Below are 23,169 nucleotides of genomic sequence, written 5' to 3' on the forward strand. Positions count from 1 at the left end.
CTTGCTAGGATCTGAACTATGGAAAGAACAACACAAGAGACACAAGGTTTATACTGGTTCGGGCCACCGTTGTGGTGTAATACCCTACTCCAGTTTGTGGTGTGGTGGATTGCCTCTTGGGCTGATGATGGTGAACAATACAAGGAAGAACAGCCTCGCGAGGGTCTGTTCTTGGCTGGGGTGATGAACTGCTAGGAGGAGCTCAGTCACCTTTCTCTTTCTCTCTCTCTCTACCTTGTCTCACTCCCTGTCCGTCCCCCTTGCTCTGTGGGTGGCTGGTCCTATTTATAGAGTCCCTGGTCCTCTTCCCAAATATCGAGCGGGAAGGGAGCCAATAATGGTGAGCTAATTTGAAGGGGGACAGCTAGTATCAACTATCCTGACAAAAGTAGTCTTCGCCTACGCAAAGCTCTGGTGATGACGCCGTCTTGGGCTCCACGGTGACCTCCATCTCGTAGTCCTCCTAGTCTTGGTCTCGTTGCACCGAAATGGCAACCTTTGCCTGATGCCTCGGTACTCCGTGGCTGCGCTTGCCCCCTTTGCACCAAAGAGAAAGGGAGGACGCTGAGCGGGCTGGCACCCGCCTGGCGCCCCCGGTCATCATGGCTTGCGTCACGGGCACCTCGTGAGGTACCCCGCCTTGATCTCTCCGCCTCCTCGTGAGCCAGCCTGACGAGGCCGCGCCCGAGGAAGCTCCGCGTCGTCCGCCCCGCGAGGCTTGGCCCCTCGCGAGGGTCTTGGGTTTGTGTTGGTGGAGATGGGCTACGCTGGGCCCCCTTTGAGCCACGCCGCAGGCTGCAGGCAGGCAAGTCTGGGGACCCCCGTTCCCAGAACGCCGACATGTGATTCCAGACACCGGTAAGTTAGGCTGGTGTGTGCGGTGAGGTGTGTTTTCAATTAAAAGACCGTAGACGGAATTAATCCCGATGGACTAAAGGAATCCGTTACTCGTGGGTAAGGAGTACACCCTCTACAGAGATTATATCTATTCGAATAGCCGTGTCCATGGTTAAGGACTACAGTCTGGGATGGGTCAAGTGTCGGTCTTAGTGTCGGTCTTCGGAGGAAAAAAAATTGCTAAACCAGAACATGGATCATGAATTGTGACTCATGATGATTATGATTACTATTATTATGGACTAACCATTTACATGATTTGAATTATTGAGTATCCCTGGACGGTTCTACCTCCTGGATATTCACTGTGATTATTCTCTTATAAGCCCTTTATGTGGTGTCGCTCAGACGCCCGACTGTGGCATGCTTGTTATTTAAATTACTTATAAGCCCTTTATGTGGTGTCGCTCAGACGCCCGACTGTGTCATGCTTGTTATTTAAATTATTTATAAGCCCTTTATGTGGTGTCGCACAGACGCCCGACTGTGGCACGCTTGTTATTTCTTTTATTTATAAGCCCTTTATGTGGTGTCGCTCAGACGCCCGACTGAGGCATGCTTTATATTATTATCCTTTCGAGGCATCTTCAGACACCCTATTGGTGCATTCTATTTCTACTCCCTTATTGCATATTCATGTTGTATATGAATAACCTGCTTGCGTGCATCATGGATTTTTATTTTGTGACTGACGTTGTGATCATAAAATATTTCAGAGCATGATTATCATTTGTTATATTATACCTGCGTTCATAATGTTTGCAAGTACATTCAAAGTACTCACTGGCTTATCCCTGGCTATTGTCTTGGCCAGATTTCTTGCATGGAGAGGAGCGTTGCGATGACAGCTCCGGAACCTACGCAATGGTGATAGCAGCCTCGCGAAGATAGGAGTTATCTAGGTCAGTTGTTCCTATGGGAAATGGAGTCCCATAGATGCTGATGAACCGCAAACCGCTTCCGACATCAACCACTAGAAACCATTTGTTGTACTCATAGGCCAGAATGGTCTTGTACTACACATTTTGTATTTTGCTTGGAGTTTCTATATCAAGTTGGTGTCTCATCAGCTAACAGTAATCCTGGGGCTGGTGAACACAAGGGCCATTTTCTGGGAAATTAATACCCCGAAAATCCGGTCCTCACAACCTTGGTATCAGAGCCAGGCTGACCATTGGCTAATCCTATCTTGCCAGGTCAATAAACCTAGGTTAATCAACCCACCAAACCTTAACCTAACCCCGGCCAAGCTTCTCATGTAAGATAGCCACACAATGACCCCGACACATTTTGGCAGTCGGTGCCCAACCTATCAGCCTAGCCTGTCGATCACGCGCTAGTGACCGACACCTAAATTGTCTCTTTCACAAGCGTGTGAAGGAAGACTCCATTCCCTTGTCTATAAAAAGGGCACGCTAGCCCCAACCCAGCACAGCACAACCTCTATGCCAAAACCAAGCCAAGATGCCTGGCCCCATTGTGCACAATGAGACAACAGCAACCAACCTGAGAGGTTTTGTGACCGTGCTAGCAAACCTCACCCGCCGTGCCTTTGCACTAGAAGAGCCCCCAGAATATGTTGTGTCCCAAGGGCCCATGAGCGGTGAGAGCCATCAATTCTGGGCCACTGTGCACGTTTATGGTAGGGGTCTATTGCCAAAACTCCCCTACAGGTTCACCGAAAGGACAACTTCCTTTGAGCCACAAACCATCCAACTAGCTGCTCGAGAGGCTATAGTTCAACTCCGGCACTTGTCGCCCAGAGTTAACTGTCGCTCGTTCTACTACTACCCCAGTCGTGACGGGTACGGTAGGCCACCCCAGGTTGCCAATGGAGATCACGAGACGGATCCTGCATTGTTGCATCTGGTGCGCTATGTGAGTGCCCTAGAGGAACTGTTCGATCAAATCACCCTTGATCTGATCGCAGCTCGTGGAGAACTAGTTCGCCGAGCCCCGGCAAGAGGAGGGGATGAGCCCGACGCCGACAACCCAGTCGTGTTGTTCGGACAACCGATCGAGCCCTTGAGGTCTGCCCCAGCCATCGACCAAAATACTTTGGTGTCCCCAGAAGTGCTTCGTCGCCTTTTGGGAACACGCTCCAACGGGATTGTGGCCAACAACCCCCGCGATGGTCATCATCGCTACCCCGACCCTGCAGCCCCTCAACTCCATCCAGCTAACCCAGACGGAGAAACCCGTGGAGAAGCCTCGACGTCCAGAAGGCACGCCCGCTTAGATATTAACGAGGTAGACTAAGTCACTCGAGTAGTACCGAGTCTTAGTATATCCACGCCCTGTAGTTGTGTGATCTTGTGTCGCCATAATTAAATACTATCTGCTTATGCGCCCCTATTTTAAATAATAGCCATGCATAAGTACGTTGGCGTACGGTTGCATTTTAATTCCAGGCGTAGCTACCAAAAACCACCCCGATGACACCCACAGTAATACATCACTTTTGTGAGATATGTGTATCTGTGGCATTGACCCCGACCCCATAGAGCAGAACCGACAAACTAGTTGCCCCTCACTGCGGTAAATGACCCAACCCAGATGCGATATAAAAGGCCACCTCGTGACCTTACCAAGCATCCCTTTCCTCCTGCACAGCTCTCATAGCCATTCCTTGCCATGTCGAGCCCTAGTATCTATCTGAGAACTCCAAATGCAACCCCGGGTAGTTTTGTTAAAATATTGTGGGACTTTACCTGCAGTACCATGAGTTCTACCCATCCACCCCAGTACGAGTTGCTTAAATCGAGGATCACCCCATCCACCTCGAAATATTGGGCAGTGGTGCACATCCCTCCCGCAAACCCAAACCAAGACCCAATGGAAGTCTCCATCGTGGGAAAATCTATGCCGACTCCGCAAATGGCCATAGAAGTTGCTGCGTATGAAGCGCTTTCTCGCCTTCGATTCGCGGTGCCCTATGCCACCAAACGAGGGTATTATTACTTCCCGTGTCATGGAGCACCCGGAGAAGTAGCATCTTTTCCCGGTGGATGAATTGAGAGAGACCCAGTGCTGGCCAACCTTGCCCAGTATGTAATCGCTCAACAGCGTTTGACCCAGCAGGTAATGGGTTATCTCCAGAGCCTCACTGATTTAAATCCTCAGATCGCCATCGGCAGACCACTGAGGCCTGACCAAGAGAGACACGTTCTTCGTCTAGTCAACCCGCTTCCCTCGATAGAAGAGGAGTGTGCCCCAGTGATGCGGAGCATCCCAAGGTCATCCCCATGGACCTACCATCGTCTCATCAAGTGCCTACCGGACCCATGACTCGATCACGTGCAAGAGCCCTTGAAACTAAGGTGACATCTCTCCTCTCACAATTCCACTTCGATGCGCATGAAGCATGGCTACTACCTCATATGGATACTTTGTGCATACTCAGGTACAATGGAGAAGCTAAGGAGCAAGGACAAGAAGAAGAGGAAGATGGACGAGAAGACAGAGAAGAAGAAGAGACAAACGTCAACTCTCTGGACAGCACGGAACTTCCGGCCAGAGCCCGGAACTTCCGGCCGACTCGGAGCTTCCGGCCTCCGACGACTCCGACCAGCCCAGGTGTGCCAACTCTCGGGTTAGCCCGGACTCCGCTCCGGACCTTCCGGCGCCCGGAACTTCCGGCCTGCCCGGACCTTCCGGCCCTCGGATGCCAGCACAGCTCCATCGCGCCATCTCTCTGGATAGGCCGGACCCTTCTCGGAACCTCCGGCGCCCGAAACTTCCGGCCCTGCCTACGCGCAGCCACTCGGGCCCGAGGCCTATGTACCCCTTCACTTCGTCCCCCTTTTGCACTTAGACTATAAATAGACCCCCCATTCATCCTAGCTAGGGTTAGCGTTGGTTTAGCTCATACTTCGAGATAGAGCTTCGCTCATCCATACCGATCTCCTCCTCGAGAGAGACTGCGGCCCCTCCTCGGAGAAGATCAACTTGGATTCAAGACCCCCCCTCTTGGGCGGCCCCATCAAGACCTCCTTCTAGGAGAAGAACCGGTTACTTTGTATCGTCCTTTGTTGAGCTTGGATCATCGTGTATCTCTTTGTGTTTCGAGGATCTAGCACATGTGTAATCGAATCTTGTTGGTTTGAGTGATTCTCTTGTGTTTCCCCTCATTTCCTCTCCCGTGTCCTTCGTGTTCATCGTTGGGATCTGCTTCTTTCATGAAAGATCGGCCAACTAGGGTTCTACCCTACATCATCTTGGTATCATGAGCAACATTGATCACGATTTTGGAGCCCCCTCGTTGTGTTTCTAGCCTAATTTTGTTGTTTTCGTCCTAATCCGAAAATCCCCACCAAAAATAGCCCCAAATGTTTTTTGTGATTTGTTCGTGTGTTGAGATTTTGTTGGTTTTGATCCGTGAAGTTTGTGTGTGGCTCATAGATCTAGCCTCCCCACCTTATTTTCCTCCAATTTCTTCTTCGTCCCCTTTGGATTTGGGCTTTTCCCCAAGTTTTTCCGCCCAAATCCATGAACCCTAAGTCCCTGTTCTTGGCAAAATCCCGACCACCGGAACTTCCGGTCCAGCCCGGACATTCCGGCCCCCGGACCTTCCGGCCTTCCCGGAACCTCCGGACCCCGGACCCTCCGTGTTGCCCGGAACTTCCGGCTTTGACAGAAAGTTTACACTACTTTCACATTCTCCGCCCAAATTCCACCAAATTTTGTTCCGGTGCTCACCATATACCACCAACTTCCGCAAAACTGTTCCAATATCCCTACCCACACCACCACCTAACCGCTACCTACTCCGATGATTTTGGTCGCCTTTGGTTTTGAGAATTTGAGTTGCGGTACCATAACCTTTTGTGTTTCGGCTATCTAGGTACGGTTCGACATCGACACCACCGCCACTCATTTTTGCCACGTACGCGTCATCAACACCGGTCATCAACAACGAACACCTTGACTACGACTTGGTATTCGTGCCACCATTTTGAGACCACACCGGAAGCAAGACCGGTAACCTCATCTTGGTATTGGACATATCACTCTTGCCATTACATTGATAGCCATCATAGCCTTACTCCTTTGCATTGCTTACCCATCGAGACTAGCCATTGAGTATTGCTGGCAACAAGACTTGTGCACATTAGTGATCATACTTCCCATAGCATACATACCATCATCGTGTTGCATCTCTTGGTATCATCTCTTGTGTCACAAAGTTGTCATCTCATACTCACTTGCTATATTGGTTCGTCAAGCATTGCATGAGAAAAGAGCTCAAACATCAAAGAGCCAAACAAGCTTTTAAGCAAAGAGGAAAGATAAGCAAAGAGCTTTTAAGCAAGAACCATAGCATCATACAACATTACGATTGTCATACTCGATCATCTTGGATCATATCATAACAACACCTTGCATACAAAGTTTTGGGATAGAAGTCGTTACATTTTTGCTAAGTAGGTTGTGCACAAGTTCTTGTATCCGCCTATCGTGCAATCGTGCTAGCGTCTCTCTAGTGTTGTGCAGCAAGAGCATTTTCGTGGATTCCACATTTTGGCTCACCCTTGGTTGCACAACCCCACTTATCTTTTTTTTGCATGTGTATTTCCATGTACCTTATACGCTTGGTCTACTTGTTACATTGCATCTTGCGAATCTTTTCCAACATTATTGAAGCTCACTTACAATTACATCAAATTTTGTGCCACCATCCTAACCAAGCTCCACCAAAAGCTTTTACTTGTGTAGGTGTGAGAACCGACAAGAATTGGTACCAATTTGTGCTATTTCCTTGTTACACATTGGAGTCATCTTTGATCCATTGTCAACATCGGTCAAGGTACATTTGATATTGGTTCTTCCCTTTCTTCCACTCACACTTGTCTTGGAATGATGGATAGGCCAAGTACTTCTACCAACCCGCTCTTCATGGAGCAAGACGACGACATGAGCTCCTTCGTCACCAAGAGTCACCTCTTTGGTGCACAACGTGCTTTGCATCAAGAGCAACAAGCTATGAGTGAACGCATCGACAACCTTGCCGCCGACTTACGACTTTCCGAGCAACGTACAAGGGACTACTTTGACAATAAGCTCGATGATCACAAGCAAGAGAATGACGCACGGATGGACGAGATTTGCGCTTTGTTGCTCAACCGCACTTCTTCCACTTCAAGAAGGAGCCGTTCAAGTCGACACTCCGACGACACCATCTCCGGTTCAAGTACACCGTCATCGAACACTCTCCGTCGAGACGTGCGCAACGAGCGTCAAGCAAACCTCACTCCACTTCGAGACACCGACTCGCAAGAACATCGACGATGGCAAGCCGAAGAAGCCTTTGCGCTAGCTCGAGAACGGCAACACCAACGTCAACATGAACAAGAGGAGCGAGCGCAACAACATCAAGATGCACAAGACGCCGAGGCGGAACGACAAGAACAACAACTACGTGAAGCTCAAGCACTTGAAGCGCAACGTGCCCTTCATGAATCAAGTCGTGTCGTAGCCGACCGAGGACGACAATCTCGACTACATCAAGAAGCACTTCGTGATGAAGCTCAAGAAAGAATTTACCAAAGACGTGTGAGTCAACAAGCTCCTCGTCAAGATAGACAAGCGCCTCATCAATATAGACAAGCTCCCCCTCAAGCGAGACAAGAACATCAAGTTCATCAAGAGCATGACGATAATGGGAATCCTCCACGACAAGAGCAACACGAGGTTGACAACCCTCCGCGTCAAGAGAATCACGAGTTGAACAATCATCTACAACATGGGCGTCATCATCCCCGACCCCAACACAATGAAGAGCAACGCTACGGCAAGCTCAAGTTCACCATGCCCAAGTTCAACGGAAGCAACGATCCCGAAGAATACCTTTCATGGGCATTGAAAGTTGACAAGATCTTCCGTTTGCAAATTATGAAGAAGAGAAGAAGATCGCGATGGCATCCCTTGAGTTCCAAGACTATGTCCTCATTTGGTGGGAACAAGTCATTGAGCGCCGCGAGGCAAGAGGTGAACCACCCATCACTACTTGGGCACAAATGAAGGATGTCATGAGAGCACGCTTCGTGCCAAACTACTACAACCGCGACCTCTTCAAGAAACTCCAACAACTCAAGCAAGGAACCAAGAGCGTTGAAGAGTACTACAAGGAAATGGAGATTTCCATGATACGAGCCAATGTCAAAGAAGATGATGAGCAAACTATGGCACGGTTCCTGAATGGACTCAATCATCCTATCAAGAAGATCGCCGACTTCCAACCATACTCGAACCTCATCGAGCTAGTGCATCAAGCTACCAAAGCGGAACGGCAAGTACAGGATGACTTCAAGTATGCCAAGTTCTCATCCAAGTCCTATGGCCTCTCCAACAATCAAGCTTCGACGACTCCAACACCTTCTACCTCAACAAAGCCTTCTACAAGCAACGGCGACAAGTCAAGTTACAAGAAAGCTTCGATAAGCTCAAGTCATCCTCCTACTACAAGCAACTTCAAGAAAGCTCCATCATCATCTACTCCACCCGATGAGACCATCAAGACAAGTTCTATCAAATGCTTCACATGCGGTGGCCGAGGCCACAAGTCCTTCGAGTGCACAAACAAGCGCACCATGATCCTCAATGATGATGGGACTTATGACTCCATGAGTGAAGGAGATATGGAAGCACTTGAGCAAGTCGCCATGCACCGCCAAGTGAACAATAAAGAAGAACAAGTCTTTTGTGATGAAGACTCAAGTCCCGCACTTGTTGTCTCCAAAGTCTTAACTCTCCAACATCACCAAGAAGAAGACCAACGATGCCACATATTCCACACCAAGGCCGGCATCAATGGACGATCCGTCAAGGTCATCATCGATGGAGGGAGTTGTCACAATATCGCAAGTGAAGAACTTTGCTCCAAACTCCAATTGCCCAAGACGAAGCATCCACATCCATACAAAGTGCAATGGCTAAGCGACACCGGCACCATACAAGTCGAGCATAGAGTACAAGTCTCTTTCAAGATCGGCGCCTATGAAGACACATTGGAATGTGATGTCCTTCCGATGACCGTTTGCCACCTCCTCCTTGGACGGCCATGGCAATTTGACCGAGGTGTCATTCACAATGGGCGTATAAATCACTATAGCTTCAAGATGAAAGGGAAAGAGTTTGTGCTACGTCCTATGTCTCCAAGGCAAGTGCTCGCCGACAAGCAAGCCACCCATCATGGAGAAAATAGTGAGAGAGCGATCCACCAAAAAGAGAGTGAGCGCCACAAGCCCAAATTGAGTGACTCCACAATGAGCGACATGAAAAACATAGTTCTCTTTGCCACCAAACATGAGATGAGAGAAGTGTGTGAGAACCCATCAAGTGTCCTACACTATGTCCTATTGTGCAAGGCCGAGGTCACAAAAACTAACAACTCTCATGATCTACCTTTGGTGTTATCTTCTCTATTGCAGGAATTCCAAGATGTTTTCCCCGATGAGCTACCTCCGGGTCTACCTCCACTACGAGGCCTCGAGCACCGAATTGATCTCATCCCCGGAGCGCCGCTTCCCAACAAAGCTCCATACCGCGTCAACCCCAAAGAAACCAAAGAAATACAAAGGCAAGTAAAGCATCTCATAGACCATGGACATGTGCGTGAAAGTTCGAGTCCTTGTGCCGTACCGGTCATTCTTGTGCCAAAACGTGACGGTAGCTTTCGCATGTGCTCCGATTGTAGACCTATCAATGCTATCACCGTTAGATATAGGTACCCCATTCCATGCCTAGATGATATGCTAGATGAGCTTAGTGGTGCCACTATATTTTCCAAAATCGATCTTAAGAGTGGTTACTATCAAATCTGCATACAAGAGGGTGATGAATGGAAAACCGCATTCAAAACCAAGTTTGGTTTGTATGAGTGGTTAGTCATGCCTATGGGTCTCTCGGAAGCACCGAGAACTTTTATGCGCCTTATGAATCATGTCTTTCGCCCTTACATTGGTATATTTGTTGTGGTTTACTTCGATGACATTCTTGTGTTTAGCAAATCTATCCAAGAACATGTCACCCATGTCCACACCGTTTTGCAAACTCTTAGAAAAGAGCGTCTCTATGCTAATATGGAGAAATGCCTATTTGGTGTTGATAAGCTCATTTTCTTGGGTTTTGTGGTCTCTTCTAAGGGTGTTCATGTAGATGAGTCCAAGATCAATGCTATTAAGACTTGGCCGCAAGCAACCAACTTGCATCAAGTGCGTAGTTTCCTTGGTCTTGCGGGTTTCTATCGTCGCTTTGTGAAGGATTTTAGCACCATTGCTTCGCCTTTACATGCTTTGAGCAAGAAGAATGCGCCTTTTGTTTGGGGACCATCCCAAGATATCGCATTCAATGAGCTTAAGAATTTGCTTACTCATGCTCCCGTGCTTGCTTTACCCAACTTCGACAAACCTTTTGAAATTCATTGTGATGCTAGCGGTAATGGCATAGGAGGTGTGTTAACGCAAGAGAAGTGCCCCATCACTTACTTTAGTGAGAAACTTTCAGGAGCGCAACTCAATTACCCCATCTATGACAAAGAGCTATATGCTTTAGTGCGAGTTTTGCATGAATGGGAACATTACCTTCGCCCACATGAGTTCATCATCCATACCGACCATGAAACACTTAAATACCTTAAGGGTCAAACTAAGATGAACAAGCGTCATGCTAAATGGAGTGAATTTATTGAGTCATTTCCCTATGTCATCAAGTACATTAAGGGTAAAGAAAATGTTGTGACGGATGCGCTTTCCCGCATTTGCATGCTTGTCACGCAATTTGAGTTAGATGTCATTGGTTTTGAGCATATCAAAGACTTGTATGAACATGATCCTACATTCGCCATACCTTATGCCAGTGTTTGATGCATACTTCTTCGGATAGATACTACATCAAAGATGGATATCTTATGAGAACTAAAAAACTTTGCATCCCCGAGTCCTCTTTTCGTCTGTTGCTTTTGCAGGAATCTCATGGAGGCGGACTCATGGGACACTTTGGACGCGACCAGACATTTGCTACGCTCTCCAAGAACTACTTTTGGCCCAAGATGCATCGCGATGTCAATCGCTTCACCAACCGTTGTTCTACATGTCGCAAAGCTAAGTCTAAAGCCCAATCTCATGGCCTTTATATGCCACTTCCAATTCCATATCAACCATGGGAAGATATTAGCATGGACTTTGTGCTTGGTTTGCCTAGAACTCAAAATGGCAAGGATTCCGTTTTTGTTGTCGTGGACCATTTCTCCAAAATGGCTCATTTCATTCCTTGCAACAAGATAGACGATGCTTCACATATTGCAAATTTGTTTTGTAGGGAAATCTTGCACCTTCATGGAGTGCCAAAGACTATCATCTCGGACCACGACGTCAGGTTCCTTTGCTACTTTTGGAAGACCCTATGGGCCAAGCTAGGAATCAAGCTACCCTTCTCCACGGCATACCCTCCTCAAACCGACGGCCAAACGGAGGTGACAAACCGCACACTCTCCGCTCTACTTCGAGTAATCATCAAGAAGAACATCAAGGAGTGGGAGGAGTGTCTACCCATCGCCGAGTTCGCATACAACCGAGCAAGACACTCAACAACGGGCAAGTCCCCCTTCGAGGTCGTCTATGGCTTCAACCCATTGTCCCCATTGGAAATTCTACCTCTACCTCTTCAAGAGCGCACAAACTTGGACGCGAGTGCCCGAGCCAACTTCCTCAAGAAGATGCATGAAGATACAAGAAACACCATTGAGCGCCAAGTTAAACACCTTGCGACCAAGCTAAACTTCAACAAGCAACCTATGGTCTTCAACATTGGTGATCGAGTGTGGCTACACCTTCGCAAGGACCGCTTCCCACAAGAACGCAAATCCAAGCTTCGCCCACGAGCGGATGGACCCTTCAAGGTGCTTGCACGCTACAATGACAACGCTTACAAGATCGACCTTCCACGCAACAAGTACAACGTGAGCGACATCTTCAACGTTAAAGATCTCTCTCCTTTCCATGGTGATGAAGATTTTGATCCGAGGACGGATCTTCCCCAAGGGAGGGGAGATGATGCGGAGCATCCCAAGGTCATCCCCATGGACCTACCATCGTCTCATCAAGTGCCTACCGAACCCATGACTCGATCACGTGCAAGAGCCCTTGAAACCGAGGTGACATCTCTCCTCTCAGAATTCCACTTCGATGTGCATGAAGCATGGCTACTACCTCATATGGATACTTTGTGCATACTCAGGTACAATGGAGAAGCTAAGGAGCAAGGACAAGAAGAAGAGGAAGATGGACGAGAAGACGGAGAAGAAGAAGAGACAGGCGTCAACTCTCTGGACAGCCCAGGCGTGCCAACTCTCGGGTTAGCCCGGACACCGCCACGGACCTTCCGGCGCCCGGAACTTCCGGCCTGTCCGGACCTTCCGGCCCCCGGATGCCAGCACAGCTCCACCGCACCATCTCTCTGGATAGGCCGGACCCTTCCCAGAACCTCCGGCGCCCGGAACTTCCGGCCTAGCCCAGAACTTCTGGCCCTGCCTGCGCGCAGCCACTCGGGCCCGCGGCCCATGTACCCCTTCACTTCATCCCCCTTTTGCACTTAGACTATAAGTAGACCCCCCATTCATCCTAGCTAGGGTTAGCGTTGGTTTAGCTCATACTTCGAGATAGAGCTTCGCTCATCCATATCGATCTCCTCCTCGAGAGAGACTGCGGCCCCTCTTCAGAGAAGATCAACTTGGATTCAAGACCCCCCCCTCCTGGGCGGCCCCATCAAGACCTCCTTCTAGGAGAAGAACCGGTTAATTTGTATCGTCCTTTGTTGACCTTGGATCATCGTGTATCTCTTTGTGTTTTGAGGATCTAGCACATGTGTAATCGAATCTTGTTGGTTTGAGTGATTCTCTTGTGTTTCCCCTCGTTTCCTCTCCCGTGTCCTTCGTGTTCATCATTGGGATCCGCTACTTTCGTGAAAGATCGACCAACTAGGGTTCTACCCTACATCACCCAGTACCAGAGACGTTTTCTCAAGACCCTGTCTATTTGCCGTTTTCATTGTAGACGTCACTGCTATCTTTATTGTCCCAGCATCAAGTTATGTGTTGCAACTTATGCGTGGTACCCTAAATTTGTGTGAAGAATTAAATATTTGGTTTCAAATAATGTGAGTAGTTTTTACTGCTGTTAATTTTGATTAACTAATTTCACTCTCGGTAAATTCTGAAGTGAGATTTTTCCCCCTGAGTTGTTGCAGCGTGTATCTCTTCACAATATAGATGTTTTTTATTCACGCAGCACCACGACAACAGACTCACAACCACAACCACTCGACCACGTGCACTAATTGAAAATCCACGTGCACATTTTGCACCTAACTGATCACCTCCCTAGCACATCACAGTCTCTAAAGGAGAGATTTGTGGGTAATTATCCGGGTGCAAGTTGCCTCCAGCACACTAACAACAGTTAGCACCCAACACCGCACTTAATCCTCATGATCACCGCCACTGTGGAGAGCTAACACTCGAGCAGCAGCATCACGACGATCATCACACACAAGAGCACGGAGAACCCAGCAATGCCTCCAACCCTCCGCACATCAGGATCATGTACCAGTCCGGCATCACCTCCGCCATTAGAGCCTCGTCTCGAGCTCCTGCAAACAAAAATGGAGGAGAAGGAAGGAGAATGAGAAGCGAGGCCAGGTGTGAGGAAGAAGAACGGATCACCTCGGTCATTTTATAGCTCGAGATCGGTGTACGGTGGGCGAAGTCCACTAGCACCGCTCGTCGCTCGATCGCCGGTGTTCGGAGGCGAATCCGCGAACAGTGCCAACAGCGCACTGACCCACAAGGTGAATGCACGCTGCACCGGCAGCTAGCATGCCGCGCACTACCACAGTACAGCCTAGATGCCCTACATGCTAGACGTCACCGATGGAGAAAGCGCGGGAAATCGCGCGAGAGAGAGGAAGAAGAGAGAGCCAGAGGTAGAAGAAGAGACTGATAGTGGGCCCCGGGTCCATCTGTCAGCCAGAGAGAACACTACGCTCTCGGGTACGACCAGCGTATTTTAGAAATTTAGAAATTTATTCTAAATTTACTGTAACCAAAAGTACAAATTTCTCGTTTTCCCCAACCATAGATTTTTCCACGCAGCGCCAGTATTCTGCACTATAGTTTTACACCACTTAATTACCCACTCACTGTAGCTGCATTTTATTGCATGGGTAGGATGGTTATTTTTGTGATATTACTTTGAGATAGTAGGAGTAATTCTTTTCAAAACAGCCCTTAGCAAATCTTGAGGACGAGATTATTCTTAAGGGGGGTAGTGTTGTAACACCCCAAAAATTTAACCATGATTTATTAATTAAATTTTTTGCCATGGTAAATTAAATTTTTATTTTCTGGATTTTCTTTTAATTCAGAACCACTCTTTTCTCCTGAATTGTCGAGTTTTCACCCCAAGTGAAAACCTTTCAAAAATATTGTTGGACTTGTATATCTTCCCAAGAACATTTCTTCTATCAGTGGAATTAATTTTACAATTATTTTTCCTGGGCTTTATTTCTTTTAAAGTGATTTTTCATAAGTTTTGGAGTCCCATTTGCACTACGACCCTTTGATAAACTTATTTAAAAATTCCACCAAAATTTGGGGATGTTAGTAGTAGTGTATAATTCAACTTTATGCAAAAACCCAGTGGCGTTCTTTGAAAAATTTGAGCAAACCATCCTCATCTTCATTCTGGTCCAGTTTGGTGATTTATACTACAACCATATTTTATCTTTCTCTTGTTGCCTTGGGATTTGTCCTGCTTGAAGTACACCCTACCAAACCCTTAAGTCCAGGATTTGGGAGCCATTTGAATATTTTTGGTCCATGCATTAATTACCTTTATTTTTTGTCCAGATTTGGTTTTCTCAAAAACTTGCACTAACAAGTTTCTGGTTTTGCCAAACTAACCTTGCCACCATCACCTACATCTAAGGAGACTCTGATTTGGAGATTTTGGCCACCAGAAGAGATGCCTAGATGCCCATGGCATTCTGTCGAGCACCTTGTGTGCATGGCCAGTTTTGGCATAGTTTTTAGTTTACATTGTGGACTTGATCCCCTGACCCAGCAGCCATGTCCACTAATCTCTGAGACCTCTAACCTAACCCTGTTGATTTCCAGCCTCATCCTAGCCCTCTAGCTTGCCTTGGCATTTTGCTGAGCACATGGCGTGCATGCTCTAGGCGCGGCCAGAGCGCGCGTTTTGCACGTATGTGCGCCCGAGCCGCCGCGTTCGCTCACCCCCGCGCCCCTGGCCTTTGCTCGCCTGCAGGGCCACGCCCTGTACTCATTCACTCATCAGAACCATCCAAGCCACCGCTGGAGCCCCGCAGCGCCGCCGTCAGGTCGGCCATGGCAGCTAGCGGACAGCCGCAGCAGGCTCCTGCCATGGACGGCACCGCCCGAGCCACAGCCGCGTGCCAGCTCGCCCCTGAACAGCCCGAGCTCATCCATTCGCTCCTCCAAGCCGCACCCTGCATCGCCACGTCGTCTACGGCCACAGAAGCAGCTCACCGTCAATCTTATCCCCGGCCGTCGCGGAACCGACCTAGTTACGCTATAAATAGGGACCCCGAGCTCGTCCAGACCTTCAGGCAACCTCAGGCCATCCCTCTAGAGCCCCCACAACCAGCAATCGACAGAGGGAGGCCTTCTTCCTCGCCTCCGGTCAGTTCGGCCGCCTCCACGCTCTGGTGCCGAACGTCGCGAGCAGGGACTCCCATGTCCTTCCAGCGCCACCATCCGACTCCCCTCGACCGTGCGGAGCTAGCCAACCTCTTAGCTTCGACTGGGAGCCACCATAGGCCGAGACCCAATTGTTCCCGATAATGCCGTCCGCCGCAGAGCTCGCCGCCGGCGACCCCCTTTGTCCCCGCGACCCTCTCGACCAACGGGAGGATCGTCCTAGTGCGGTGAACCTGTTCCCGCCGTCGGAGCCCCGCGAGGAGCCGCCAATCGCCGATGTTGGTCGCCGGAGCTCCGCCTTCGCTCGGACAGAGGAGGAAGGAGGCGCGGGCGACTGGTCAAACCTGACCAGTGGGCCCAAGGGACCCACTGTCAGAGACCCCCGAGTCGGCCCGCGCTGGTTTAAGTGGAAGCGTATTCCACCGAATACGTCTTCGCTAAGGGGAAAGCGTAAGCCCCTGAACCATTTTCCTTTTCTGATTTTTATTAAAAACAGAATTTTGACTAAACTTTGACTAGCTATAACTTTTAAAATACAAGTCCAATTAATTTGATTCTTTTTCTGTTGTTTCTCAAATTTTGTCTAGTTTATTTTCATATTTATTTGAAAATTTTACAAACAACTTTTTTGTACTGTTTTGAAACTATGTGTTAATTGCAAATTTTCTTAAATAGGATTTTGGAGAGGGAAACAACTTTCGAAAAGTGCACCCCACCTACATACTCTTGGAAGGCAAGCATTCTGAACCCCGGCATAATATTTGTTGTGTGTCGTTTGATGCAAATACGACACCACCTTGACGTGAAGTATTCAGTATTTTATGTGGTGCTATGATCATATTCATGAGTGCATAATGATGATTCCTTTCTGTTGGGATTTTGATATGCTTCTGATAGTAATCACCCTCGTATGCCTTTCATGCCTACCGGAAGGAATCCGGGAAAGTCTCTGTCTTTGGTAGGCACGAGCTTGTCTCTAGTTCTTCGTCGAGACGGTTATGTCCGATAAGGCATGGTGAGGTATGATGAGTGGTGATTCTTTCTGATTGGTGTGAAATATATTTCTTATGCTTATCATGCAGGAAATGCTTTAACCTCCTGAGTCGACCATAGATCGAGTCTTGTTCCAGTAACCCCCATACTTGTTTCGTACTACCACTTGTCCCTGCCATAGGTAGGGTACGGTTCAGTAAGTTGTCAACCCCTTCCTACCACACACCGTACAGAGAGGCCATGGTGGAAGATAACGGCTGCATCCGGTAGGCATGCCACCTGGTCCGGGGGCATGGGTGTTTCCGGTTGGAGCCGAGGGGGTAGCACCCCTAGTTTGCGCGCGTTATAAATTTTGTGATCCCATGCTAGTCGAGGTTGTAGCCTCCCCACTTAGAGTTTCAATTAACGGGTGTCGTGGGTGATTCCAGACACCGGTAAGTTAGGCTGGTGTGTGCGGTCAGGTGTGTTTTCAATTAAAAGACCGTAGACGGAATTAGTCCCGATGGACTAAAGGAATCCGTTACTCATGGGTAAGGAGTACACCCTTTGCAGAGATTATATCTATTCGAATAGCCGTGTCCATGGTTAAGGACTACAGTCTGGGATGGGTCAAGTGTCGGTCTTAGTGTCGGTCTTCGGAGGAAAAAAATTGCTAAACCAGAACATGGATCATGACTTGTGACTTGTGACTCATGATGATTATGATTACTATTATCATGGACTAACCATTTACATGATTTGAATTATTGAGTATCCCTGGGACGGTTCTACCTCCTGGATATTCACTGTGATTATTCTCTTATAAGCCCTTTATGTGGTGTCGCTCAGACGCCCGACCGTGGCATGCTTGTTATTCAAATTATTTATAAGCCCTTTATGTGGTTTCGCACAGACGCCCGACTGTGGCATGCTTTTTATTTCTTTTATTTCTAAGCCCTTTATGTGGTGTCGCTCAGACGCCCGACTGAGGCATGCTTTATATTATTATCCTTTCGAGGCGTTGCTTTAGACACCCGATCGGTGCATTCTATTTCTACTCCCTTATTGCATATTCATGTTGTATATGAATACCCGCTTGCGTGCATCATGGATTTTTATTTTGTGACTGACATTGTGATCATAAAATATTTCAGGGCATGATTATCATTTGTTATATTATACCTGCGTTCATAATGTTTGCGAGTACATTCAAAGTACTCACTGGCTTGTCCCTGTCTATTGTCTTGGCCAAATTTCTTGCATGGAGAGGAGCGTTGCCATGACAGCTCCGGAACCTACGCAATGGTGATAGCAGCCTCGCGAAGATAGGAGTTATCCAGGTCAGCTGTTCCTGTGGGAAATGGAGTCCCATAGACGCTGGTGAACCGCAAACCGCTTCCGCCATCAACCACTAGAAACTATTTGTTGTACTCATAGTCCAGAATGGTCTTGTACGACACATTTTGTATTTTGCTTGGAGTTTCTGTATCAAGTTGGTGTCTCATCGGCTAATAGTAATCCTAGGGCTGGTGAGCACAAGTGCCATTTTCTGGGAAATTAATACCCTAAAAATCCGGTCCTGACAACACGCTACTACCGTTGTCTCAAATCCCTCTTGTGGCACTTCTCACGTACTATGTCTACTTGTTTCACCCTTTTTTCTGTGGTCTTTGCATTGATCCTTCTCGCGTTTCGTGCGTGTTTGTTTTGTGGTGTGTGTTTTAGGTGGTGGCTCAGGTGCTCTGGCTCACCGCTCCAATCCAAGCCATAACATGGGATCCAAGCATATGCGCAACTCAGAGGCAGCAGAGGGCTCCAATGTCCCCCAACGCAGAACCAAGACCACCGTTGAGGGAGTCCTGGATTAGGGGGTCTCCAGACAGGCAGACTATATCTTTGGCCGGACTGTTGTACTGTGAAGATACAAGATTGAAGACTTCGTCCCGTGTCCGGATGGGACTCTCCTTGGCGTGGAAGGAAAGCTAGGCAATACGGATATGTAGATCTCCTCCATTGTAACCGACTCTATGTAACCCTATCCCCCTCCGATGTCTATATAAACCGGAGGGTTTAGTCCGTAGGACAAGATACAATCATAACATAGGCTAGCTTCTAGGGTTTAGCCTCTATGATCTCGTGGTAGATCAACTCTTGTAATACTCATATCATCAAGAACAATCAAGCAGGACGTAGGGTATTACCTCCATCAAGAGGGCTCGAACCTGGGTAAACATCGTGTCCCCTGCCTCCTGTTACCATCTGCCTTAGACGCACAGTTCGGGACCCCCTACCCGAGATCCGCCGGTTTTGACACCGACATTGGTGCTTTCATTGAGAGTTCCACTTTGTCGTCACCATAAGGCTTGATGGCTCCTTTGATCATCGGTAGCGATGCGGTCCAGGGTGAGGTTTTCCTTCCCGGACAGATCTTTGTATTCGGCGGCTTCACACCGCGGGCCACTTCACTTGGCCATCGGGAGCAGATCGAGAGCTACGCCCCTGGCCATTAGGTCAGATTCAGAAACTTAAACTACACTGCCAACATCCGCGGAGACTTGATCTTCGACGGATTCGAGCCCGTGTCAGGTGCGCCACACAGTCATGATGAGGATGACGTAACTCTGCCGTCGAACAATATTCGGGAAATCGCATCTGTAACTACGCCGGCCATCAATCCGGAGCAAATTGCGCCATCCTAGAGCAGAGGGATAGACCCCGCCATGGAGGCCGCACTCTCAGTGGCGATAGAGCCGGATATTGACTTCCCCCCTTACGAGAGCCGTGTCGCCGAACCACTGGATTCACCTCCGGCCATGGACTCCGAGTCGCTTACATCCGTGCCCGTCGAATTCGACTGGGCGCCAATCATGGAGTTCACCTCCGCGGATATCTTTCGGCACTCGCCCTTCGGCGATGTGCTAAATTCATTAAGGTCTCTCTCCCTGTCAGGAGAACCTTGGCCGAACTATGTCCGGCTAGAATGGGATGCGGACGACGAAGAAATTCGCTGCCCACCCACCACCCACTTAGTAGCCATTGTCGACGATTTAACCGACATGCTCGACTTCGACTCTGAAGGCATCGACGGTATGGACGACGATGCAGGAGATGAGCAGGAACCACCGCCCACAGAGCGCTGGACCGCTACCTCATCATACAACATATACATGGTGGACACCCCTAAAGAAGGCAATGGCGACGAGACAGCAGAGGATGACCCCTCCAAGAAGCAACCCAAGCGCCGATGTCAGCGGCACCGCTCTAAGTCCCGCCACAGCAAAAGTAGTGATACTGGCACAGGAGATAATAACACTCTGGATAGTGCCCAAGACGACCACAATCCCCTCCAGCACAATGTAGAGCTGGATGATGAACAAGCCAGCCCTCTAGAGCAGGCAGCAGATGGAGAACCGGAGCAGGACAATTACATGCCTCTCTCTGAAGACGAGGCAAGCCTCAGCGACAAAGAATTTATCGTGCCTGAGGACAACGTCGAGCAGGAGCGCTTCAAGCGCCGGCTTATGGCCACAGCAAATAGCCGGAAGAAAAAGCAACAACAGCTTCAAGCTGATCAAGACTTGCTAGCAGACAGATGGACTGAAGTCCTTGCGGCCAAGGAATACGAACTCGAGCGCCCCTCCAAGAGTTACCCAAAACGCAGGTTGCTACCTCACCTCGAGGAGGAAGCATTGAAACCTCATTCACCAGTGTACGATGCGGCTGACCGGCCACTGCGTGGCCGAGCCAGAGAGGCGTTTCAGCCTCCACCCACCGCCAGTCAATCAAAAATACCAAGGCTCGGGGCAACGCACGGGACCTGCGAGACGTATTGGACAGTAAGGCAAAACTTGCAAGGTCAATATACGGGTCACGGGCACGCGCGCCAACACGGGACGATGATCGTCGCGCCCGATACACCAAAAGCAAATCCGGCCGGGCCGAATAAAGCAGACAAGATTCATATGAACTGCGTCGTGATATAGCAGGCACAGAGGCGCCGCACTCCCCCTATGCTTCACTGATGAAGTTATGGATCATGAATTCCCAGAGGGTTTCAAACCCGTAAATATCGAATCATATGATGGAACAACAGATCCCGATGTATGGATTGAGGATTTCCTCCTTCACATCCACATGGCTCGCGGTGATGATCTACATGCCATCAAGTACCTCCCACTAAAACTCAAAGGACCAGCTCGGCATTGGCTGAATAGCTTGCCAGCAGACTCCGTCGGCAGCTGGGAGGATCTGGAAGACGCATTCCTTGACAACTTCCAGGGCACTTATGTGCGACCAACGGATGCTGATGACTTGAGCCATATAACTCAACAGCCAGGGGAATCGGCCAGACAATTCTGGACTCGGTTCCTGGCTAAGAAAAACCAAATTGTCGACTGTCCAGACGTAGAGGCCCTAGCCGCATTCAAGCACAACATCCGTGACGAGTGGCTTGCCCGCCACCTTGGCCAGGAGAAGCCGAAGTCTATGGAAGCCGTCACGATACTCATGACCCGCTTTTGCGCAGGCGAGGATAGCTGGCTGGCTCGCAGCAATAACACATCGAGGAATCCGGGCACTTCGGATACCAAAGATGCCAATGGCAGACAACGTCGTAACAGACCAAAGCACCACAATAACGACGATAACACCGAGGATACGACAGTCAATGCCGGATTCAGAGGCTCTAGATCCGGTTAGCGAAAAAATCCATTTAAAAGAAGTACTCCGGCTCCGTCCAGTTTGGATCGCATACTGGATCGCTCGTGTCAAATCCATTGCACCCCCGACAAGCCAGCCAATCACACCAACAGAGAATGCTGGGTGTTCAAGCAGGCCAGCAAGTTAAATGCCGAAAACAAGGACAAGGGGCTGCATAGTGATGACGAGGAGGAGCCCCGGCCGCTGAACACAGGAGGATAGAAGGGGTTCCCCCCACAAGTGAAGACGGTGAACATGATATACGCAACCCACATTCCCAAGAGGGAGCGGAAGCGTGCACTAAGGGACGTCTATGAGATGGAGCCTGAGGGAGTCCTGGATTAGGGGGTATCCGGACGGCCGGACTATATCCTTTGGCCGGACTGTCAGACTATGAAGATACAAGATTGAAGACTTCGTCCCGTGTCCGGATGGGACTCTCCTTGGCTTGGAAGGCAAGCTTGGAAATTCGGATATGTAGATCTCCTTCCTTGTAACCGACTCTGTGTAACCCTAGCCCCCTCCGGTGTCTATATAAACCGGAGGGTTTAGTCCGTAGGGAGGACACACAATCATGCCATAGGCTAGCTTCTAGGGTTTAGCCTCTTTGATCTCGTGGTAGATCAACTCTTGTACTACTCATATTATCAAGAACAATCAAGCAGGACATAGGGTATTACCTCCATCAAGAGGGCCCGAACCTGGGTAAACATCGTGTCCCCCGCCTCCTGTTACCATCCGCCTAGACGCACAGTTCGGGACCCCCTACCCGAGATCCGCCGGTTTTGACACTGACATTGGTGCTTTCATTGAGAGTTCCTCTGTGTTGTCATTGTCAGGCTTGATGCCCCTTCGATCATCGATAGCAATGCAGTCTAGGGTGAGACTTTTCTCCCCAGACAAATCTTCGTATTTGGCGGCTTCGCACTGCGGGCCAACTTGCTTGGCCATCTGGAGCAGATCAAGAGTTACGCCCCTGGCCACCAGGTCAGGTTTGAAAGCTTAAACTACACGGCCGACATCCGCAGAGACTTGATCTTCGACGGATTCGAGCCCCTGCCGAGTGTGCCGCACGGTCACGATGAGCATGATTTAGCTCTACCATCGGACGGTGTTCAGGAGACCGCACCAGCAACCGCTCCGACCCTCAATTCGGAGCCAATTGCGCCATCCATGGACGGGTGGATAGACCCTGCTACGGAGGCCGCATTCTCAACGGCGATCGAGCCGAGTATCGACCTTACCCTTCACGAGAGTCGAGACACCAAACTGCCGGATTCTTCCCCGGCCACGGACTCCGAACCGCCTGCGCCCGTGCCTATCAAATCCGACGGGGTGCCGATCATGGAGTTCACCTCCGCGGATATCTTTCAGCACTCGCCCTTCGGCGACATACTAAACTCATTAAGGTCTCTCTCCTTGTCAGGAGAGTCTTGGCCGAACTATGTCCGGCAGGATTGGGATGCGGATGACGACGAAATTCGCCGCCCACCCACCACCCACTTAGTAGCCACTATCTACAATTTGACCGACATGCTCGACTTCGACTCCGAAGACGTCGACGGTATGGACGACGATGCAGGAGACGAACAAGAACCACTGCCCACAGGGCATTGGACAACCACCTCATCATATGATATATATATATATGGTGGACACACCCAGAGAAGGCAATGGCGACGGGACAGCGGAGGATGACCCCTCCAAGAAGCAACCCAAGCGCCGACGTCAGCGGCGCCGCTCTAAGTCTCGCCAAGGCAAAAGCGGTGATACCGACACATGAGATAATAGCACTCCAGACAGTGCCGAAGATGATGACAATCCCCTCCAGCAAGATTTAGGGCAGGAGGATGGAGAAGCCAGCCCTC

Source organism: Triticum dicoccoides, chromosome 3A (genome assembly GCF_002162155.2).
Source record: "Triticum dicoccoides isolate Atlit2015 ecotype Zavitan chromosome 3A, WEW_v2.0, whole genome shotgun sequence".
NCBI classification, from domain to species: Eukaryota; Viridiplantae; Streptophyta; class Magnoliopsida; order Poales; family Poaceae; genus Triticum; species Triticum dicoccoides.